Below are 7,157 nucleotides of genomic sequence, written 5' to 3' on the forward strand. Positions count from 1 at the left end.
GGGATTGTGTACAAGGTAAGATTACCACGCATAGCTGCAATGCAGCTACCAAGTGCTCCAGGATTTCATGTGGCAAGATTTACCCCAGAGGCAAATGTATGACTTACTTGCTGTTGACTTTCGCAGTGTTCAGATCTTTTCTTGTGACAAGGATGCACAAAATCAAGTTGTCTGTCGGTAGGAGATTTTTTCGCTGTCCAACTGTTCAGTTCCACTAGAACAAGGGGTCTACTGGACTTCTTATTGTCTCCCAACCTGATGTGGATAAAACCAACTAGAGTATTATGGCGAAACCAAGTTGCACTACTTGACAACTGATAGGGCCTTTGATGGAATTGTTCCTCTTAGTAAGTTCTTAGTTTTTGATATTCTTTACGAGACTGTTTTTTAATGTCTGGTCATTAACTCTTATCAGTAATTTGCAGAAAAGGAGGGGCCAGTGCATGATGTTCAGTGGTCTTCTTCAGGTTCTGAATTCGTTGTGATCTATGGATATATCCTTACATATTCTGGTGACCCATGCATGAGTCATGCCTCCCCGTTCTGATGTCCATATAAATCTTTCTTTCTCTTCATCACCTCTGACTTCTATTAGCTCGAGCCTTCATAAGAGGAAGTATACGATCTGTTCTGCCAGCTTTAGATTCTTATAGATTACCCAGGTGTCGTTTATGGGTCGGAGTCATTAATTCATGCCTATATTTGAAAAAAATATGTGCAAAGAACTGCATTATTCATGCTGGCATTAGATTTCTCTTTTTTCGGACTGGCCTGCTAATGGTAGCCTCACTTCTTTACATAGTCCTTACATGAACCATAACATTTCTGATTTAATGTGTTTGTTCTCTACCACTGTTCCTTGACTGAATCTCGGTTAGGCTGGCCAGAGCAACAACATTCAGCCAAAAATGCAATCCTCTTCACGACCTTGGTGAAGGCCATTATAATACGATAAGATGGAATCCTGAAGGGCGATGTATCCTTGCAATAATTTGATTAGCCAGTCGTGCTATGTTCTCTGGTCTTAGTGGGTCTAGATATATATGCATACCCTTCTGTTATAGTTTGGTTATTAGCATAGCAATATGCGTCTAACAAATTGTTAATGTTCTGTTATTGCTTGCTTTCGTGTAAGAAAAAAAATCGTGTTTATCTTGATGATATCCTTGACCCAAGTTTCTCCACCAATTATTGTTATAGTTGGACCTGGTAATTTGCCTGGTGACATTGTCACTAAAATTTGTATTTGACAATAGCCTTAACAGTTAGAATGAGTAAACATTCTGATTGGGGAAGTCTTCTATGGTTTAAGAGAGTCTATGAGAGACTACAAAAGCAAAAAGGGCATGCTTTGATATTTCTTTATGTGGTTGCCACATAGCTCATAGTTTTTTTGTCCAGTTTTCTGGGACTATTCAGAAAAGAAATTAGTAGGGAAAACAAAGGCTAAATGGCATGTCCGATGGTCGCCATTTTATGATAGTCACTACAGCTCCAAGGCTTCAAATAGATAATGAGTACATTTCCTACCGCTTTAGCATGATAATGGAAATGGTGTGGATCCTTACATTATTATATTCATATTTCCTGGTGCAGTTTAAGATCTTTGAAAAACGGTATCAGGTATGACGACAGCATGACAGGTTTCTATGTAATCTGTATCCCTCGTTGGTACTAAACAATTAGTAACATGTCGAAGAAATAAATATGCAAGCCCTTACATTGCCCTCATGATTGTTGCTTCTTAATTGTACAGGTTGAATAGAAGCCAGAATATCCTGAAAGACTTGGTGACATTGCTAACCTCACAATATCTTTGTATAGCATAAAAAATGAAGAAACAAAGAAGCAATGTTCCAGTATATTTGCAGAGGTGAAATATTAACGCTAGTTCGAGCGCACATGCCTCGATGGCAAGAGACCACTACCATCAGGTTTGTTTCCTCCTTTGCTTGTCGGGTTGCTAGGTTAGTGGTTCATATTTCTTTTTTATAGCAACCTACATCTTTCTATACCAAGAATTTGTTTCTGAATCAACATCTTAGTTGTCTACACCCGTTTCTGAATCAACATTTTAGTTGTTTCTGAATCAACATCTTAATTGTCTACATCTATCTACACTGAGAGCTTGTTTCTGTATCAATCAACAACTTAGTTGTCTACATCTATCTACACCGAGAGCTTGTTTCTGTAACAACATCTTACTGATACATCGGTTAAAGATGGAAATTATTTTTGCTTTGATTTCTTAATCAAAATCTTAGTTGTTTACACCGTGAGCTTGTTTCCTTTCATTGTAGGGATGGCGTTAGCGAAGGCTGATTTTGCCAGGTCTTGGCACGGCGTCGGATGGGAGAGAGCAGGGGAGGGCCAAGAGGCCAGCGGTGTGGGGTGGAGTAGCGAGGCCGAAGACGGGGCAGCAGACGCCCCACGAGGTGGAGGAGAGGCCGGTGATAGGGAAAAGCAGCACTTCATGGATGAGATCCTGACGGCTGAAGATGGTGCGCACGGGAGGATCTTGGAAGATGTCAAGGTGAGCTTCTCTCAATCCTTCTCCCCTTCACGCCCCTTGCAATTTTTTCTTGTTTCAGATCATATGAAAGTGAGTATAGTCTTGTTGGCAATTGCATCTGCTATTTCTTTCTTTGCTTTTTCCATTTCCTACAAGAAGATACCAGACATTGTGTCATGATGATTGTGTTGGCTGCAGGGGTGCTGCGAGGAGTGGAGTGAGCTAAATACCTGACTGGCTAGATCGTTTTTGGGCTCTTTACAGATTTGCCGACTTCAAATGGGTATCTCATAGTTGAAGCAAATGGTGGTCTGAATCAACAACGTCTTTCTGTAAGTTCCTGGACCACGTTAGATACAACAAGCAAGCAATACCATTGCTATTACCTATACAAAAGTCCAGTGCCGTATGAATCCATTGACACCACTATGTAACTTGAAGTCATGTACTATCACTTTGATTGAGACGGCTTTCATCAATAACTTTGTGCTTGAAAGGCATTAGTACTATCTTTGTACATACATAGGTGTATTATTCATCCAAAGATCACCGATATTTGCTTTCATCTTTTTGGTCACATGCCATCAGATCTTTTGTTGAGAGATATATTTCTTCTGACCTGAGAGCTTGAGAATTAGACTCTGGTCTCTACCATTTGCTGTGATGTGGATGTCTCATTTTGAAAAGTCCTTAGAACCTTCACACTATGCTGAGTAATAATTATTGACAGTGCAGTTCCATTTTTTTCTCAATACAGATCTGCGATGCAGTTGCTGTGGCCTACTTGCTTAATGAAACTCTTGTGATCCCAATATTTCATTTGAATAGCGTTTGGCGCGATCCTAGGTAACTAATGCTATTTTGTTTGCTCACTGCTTTGTTTCTTAACATTAGATAATTGCATTTTTATATGATGGATGCCTGTCTAGAGCAGTTGTCTCTTGCTCGTTGTTTTAGTGTCTGGAGTAGTTTGTTTGACTTCTAAAGTTCACTTCTGTTAGTTATAAACCCGTGAATATTTTTGAAATTCTACTTCTTGTTCTAATATGTATTGGTTCTTCCTAATGTTTTGTTTCTCAACAAATTTAGTGATATTTTTGCTGAAGATCGCTTTATCGAGACACTCAGACAATATGTAAGAGTTGTGAAGGAACTACCAAAAGATGTTCTGCTGCATTTCAATCATAATATAAGCAGCATACCAAATATGCGAACTAAAGCCTACTCATCCCCAGATCATTATGTTCAGAAGGTGCTTCCTAAATTAATGGAGTTAGGGTACGGTAAACGCTCACCACCTCAGAAATAATAGGAGAGGCCTTGTTTGAGAATGGGTTTCATTATATATCTATTCTATGCAGGGTTGTGCGCATCGCCCCATTCTCGAATAGATTGGCTCAGTCAGTTCCATCGAATATCCAGGCCTTGGGGTGTTTGGTCAACTATGGGGCTCTGCGGTTTGCCGAACCAATAAGGGTTCTTGCAGACGATATGATTGTTTGAATGATAAAAAAGAGTTCTTTGGCTGGTGGGAAATATGTCTTGGTGCATCTCCATTTCGAAGAGGTCTCAATATACTCTCTCTTGTGAGTTAACTATTATGTAGTTCTTCCGTCATACTAAAATTTGCGCACACTGTTTAGGATATGGTAGCCTTTTCATGTTGTACATATGATGGTGGCCGGAAGGAGAAAATTGAAATGGAAAATGCCCGTGAAAGGAGCTAGAGAGGGAAGTTTCACCGACCTGGTCGAGTTATCAATCCTGAGGCAACCAGAAGGGATGGGAAATGCCCACTTACTCCTCTAGGGGTTAGGATTTTTTTCACTAGTTAAAGCACTTGTGTGGATATATGTACACCCAATGATGCATTCATATTTCAGGACATTAATTAACATCACAATAGGCCTGTTATACTAGAATTGATGTTTGCTACTTAGTTTGTGATGCTTCAGGTCAATAATAATAACCTTTAAGTTTAGTGCCATCAGTTGCGTCTCTTTAGTAGCATTCAGAACAAATTTAGAAGCTTTCAAATATGTAAATATACTTACTAGAGCTAATATGTTAACTGACTGAATTTGGGCAGGTTGGTATGATGCTGCGAGGCATGGGGTTAGACAATACAACCTTCCTCTATGTTGCCTCCGGTAAAATATACAATGCTGCAAAATACATGGCTCCCCTTCGCTAGATGTTCCCTCTTTTACAAACCAACAACACTCTTGCATTGTCTGAAGAGCTTGCTGAGTTTGAGGTATTGTTTCCGCTAGCCAGCCCATCAGCCTAGCCGGATGTTGTTCTGAATGTCAGATGAATATTCATGCATTGAACTGTTCATCAATTCACATTGAATCTTCATACCGTTACTCACCAACCTATTCTCTGTAGGGGTACTCTTCTCGGTTAGCAACATTAGATTACAACATCTGTGTTCAGAGCGATGTGTTTGTGACGAATCAAGGGGGGAACTTCCCTCACTTTTTGATGGGACACAGGCGTTACCTGTTAGGAGGGAATGCAAAGACAATTAAATCCGACAAACGGAAGTTGGTCTTATCTTTTGGCGACCCAAATATCAGGTCAGTTTGAGCTGCCATTATATCATCAACAAAGTATTACAAATCACACCGAATCAGTTTCAGTTTTGAGTATATGCTGGAATCTTTCACTAAATCAAACTGCTGAAGCAGTTCACTGCCCTTGTTATTCCTTCACCATCCAAGAATGTAGCTATTTCCTACTTTTGGAACGCATTAGCCATGTTAACAAATTGAAATACATCTCCGAGTTGACCTTCACATACATGCTCTAAATATTTGCCCATCTTTGCTTAACGTGTAAATGGATATAGTGGTATATGAAACTCAAATTGTTTCTTTGAACTGCAGATGGAGTCGATTCAAGCACCACATGCTGGAAATACTGCACCATAGTGACATAAGGGGCATCGCATTCAGGAAACCTAATGATTCCATATACACCTTCCAAATGCCTGATTGCATGTGCTAACAAGATGGAATATGATCTAGGCGTTAGCATACATAACTGAGGGATGCATATCCTCTGCCTTTGTGCAACAAAGGCACCAAAGGCACAACATTGTTGATTGCATGATCAGGATTTGATGGTCATGATAAAAAATGGAGTGAAATAAAGCATTTGGTGCTTCTTAGGAGATTCTGAAACCCTCTGGCATACCCCAAACCGTTTGATTCTGGATATAATGGTCAAAAGGTGCCTAATGACAATGAATTCCATAGGATCAGAAATTGAGGGATTTTGTAAAGTTAGTAATCTGTAGGTAGTCCACCATATAGCAATCTCCATTTGTTCAATCCGTCTGTAGGTTGTAAAGAGAAAAGAGCTACGAGATTGGGTTTTAGATATGAGTACAACTTGAGTGCCTCGATGTATATTTGAAAAACAAGGGCTAACAACAACAAAGAAAGGAATTTTTCAGTATATCATTACTCATCAGTGCTTGTTCTTGCATTTCATCTTGCCCTTGACAATTCACATTTATGAGCATGTTCTTAAAGTTCAGACCTAACGTTCTTTTTTCTTTCCTTGGGCACTTCCTCAAGAATCTTGTTGAGGTGTCTGTTTCCCCTCTTTGTGTCATGAATGATTGTGATGTTTGTGGCCCTCTCTTTTCTTTTTCTTGATTTGTATTGGATATGCTACTTGCATCTTTGAACATGCATAGGGCATCTCCATCTTTAACCCTGACTATAGAAATCCATTGATGGAAGCTGGGGAGGAGCCGAGATGAACGTCTGGCTCCTTGGGTCTAAGCCATCGAGATGATAGAGACGACGTTTCCATGTCATCTACTCCAGCAGCCGGACAAGGCATATAAAAACCATGGATCCTTTGCTCCCCAGGCCGCAAAATGATCACAGTGATGTCTACGACCTCCTCCTAGATGTATTAATCTCAATCTCATGTTTGGTTTTCTTTCCTTTTTTCTTCTAATGATGTAATTTCTTTTACTAAGATAACACCATGTTTGTTGTAATGCCTTATTTGATGTAAGATCCCTTTTCTACTTTGAATGAATTTACTGCATATATTTCTTATTTAGTTTAGTTCGTCATTCAGAGATGGTGGAATATGTTTGTCCTTCACAGGTTAAATGAGCGTTGCGTAGTCCTTCACATGTTAAATGAGCATTGCGTAAAAGTATGTCTAAGTTCTCTTTCTTCAAGTGCTTCAAGTAAATGAAATTGTCTATTTCGAATTTAATACCTTTTAATAATAATCATAATGAGAGAGGGGTATGCTTCTCTCTCTCTCTCTCTCTCTCTGGGCAAATGTTACTTTAGACAACATGTACTAAGAAATAAAAACTCTGGAAATGTGTTTGAATCGCACAAAAAGAGTTTGTAGTTCTTATTCATACTTGAAACACGTGAGGCTCTGCAAATTAAACCATGTTTTTTTCAAGCCGCATATGGATTTAGCATACCACAACTAAACCGACTGTATATACATGGGCTGTCCTTAGTAAAGAAAACGGTTTTCATCGCGAACATGGCTTTAGTTGAAGGTTCTTGCAGCATGAAACTATTTTCATCGACAACATGTCTTCAGCAGGTCTCTGCGCCATTTGGCGCAACAGATCAACTAGTTTGTTTAATTT

At 39.4% G+C, this 7,157-nt stretch overlaps 1 pseudogene; it reads left to right on the forward strand.

Annotated features, from left to right (window-relative positions):
- The first annotated feature begins 2,302 nt into the window (after positions 1-2,302).
- Positions 2,303-5,985, forward strand: LOC119361004 (annotated as a pseudogene).
- The last annotated feature ends 1,172 nt before the right edge of the window (positions 5,986-7,157 follow it).

Source organism: Triticum dicoccoides, chromosome 2B, assembly GCF_002162155.2.
Source record: "Triticum dicoccoides isolate Atlit2015 ecotype Zavitan chromosome 2B, WEW_v2.0, whole genome shotgun sequence".
NCBI classification, from domain to species: domain Eukaryota; kingdom Viridiplantae; phylum Streptophyta; class Magnoliopsida; order Poales; family Poaceae; genus Triticum; species Triticum dicoccoides.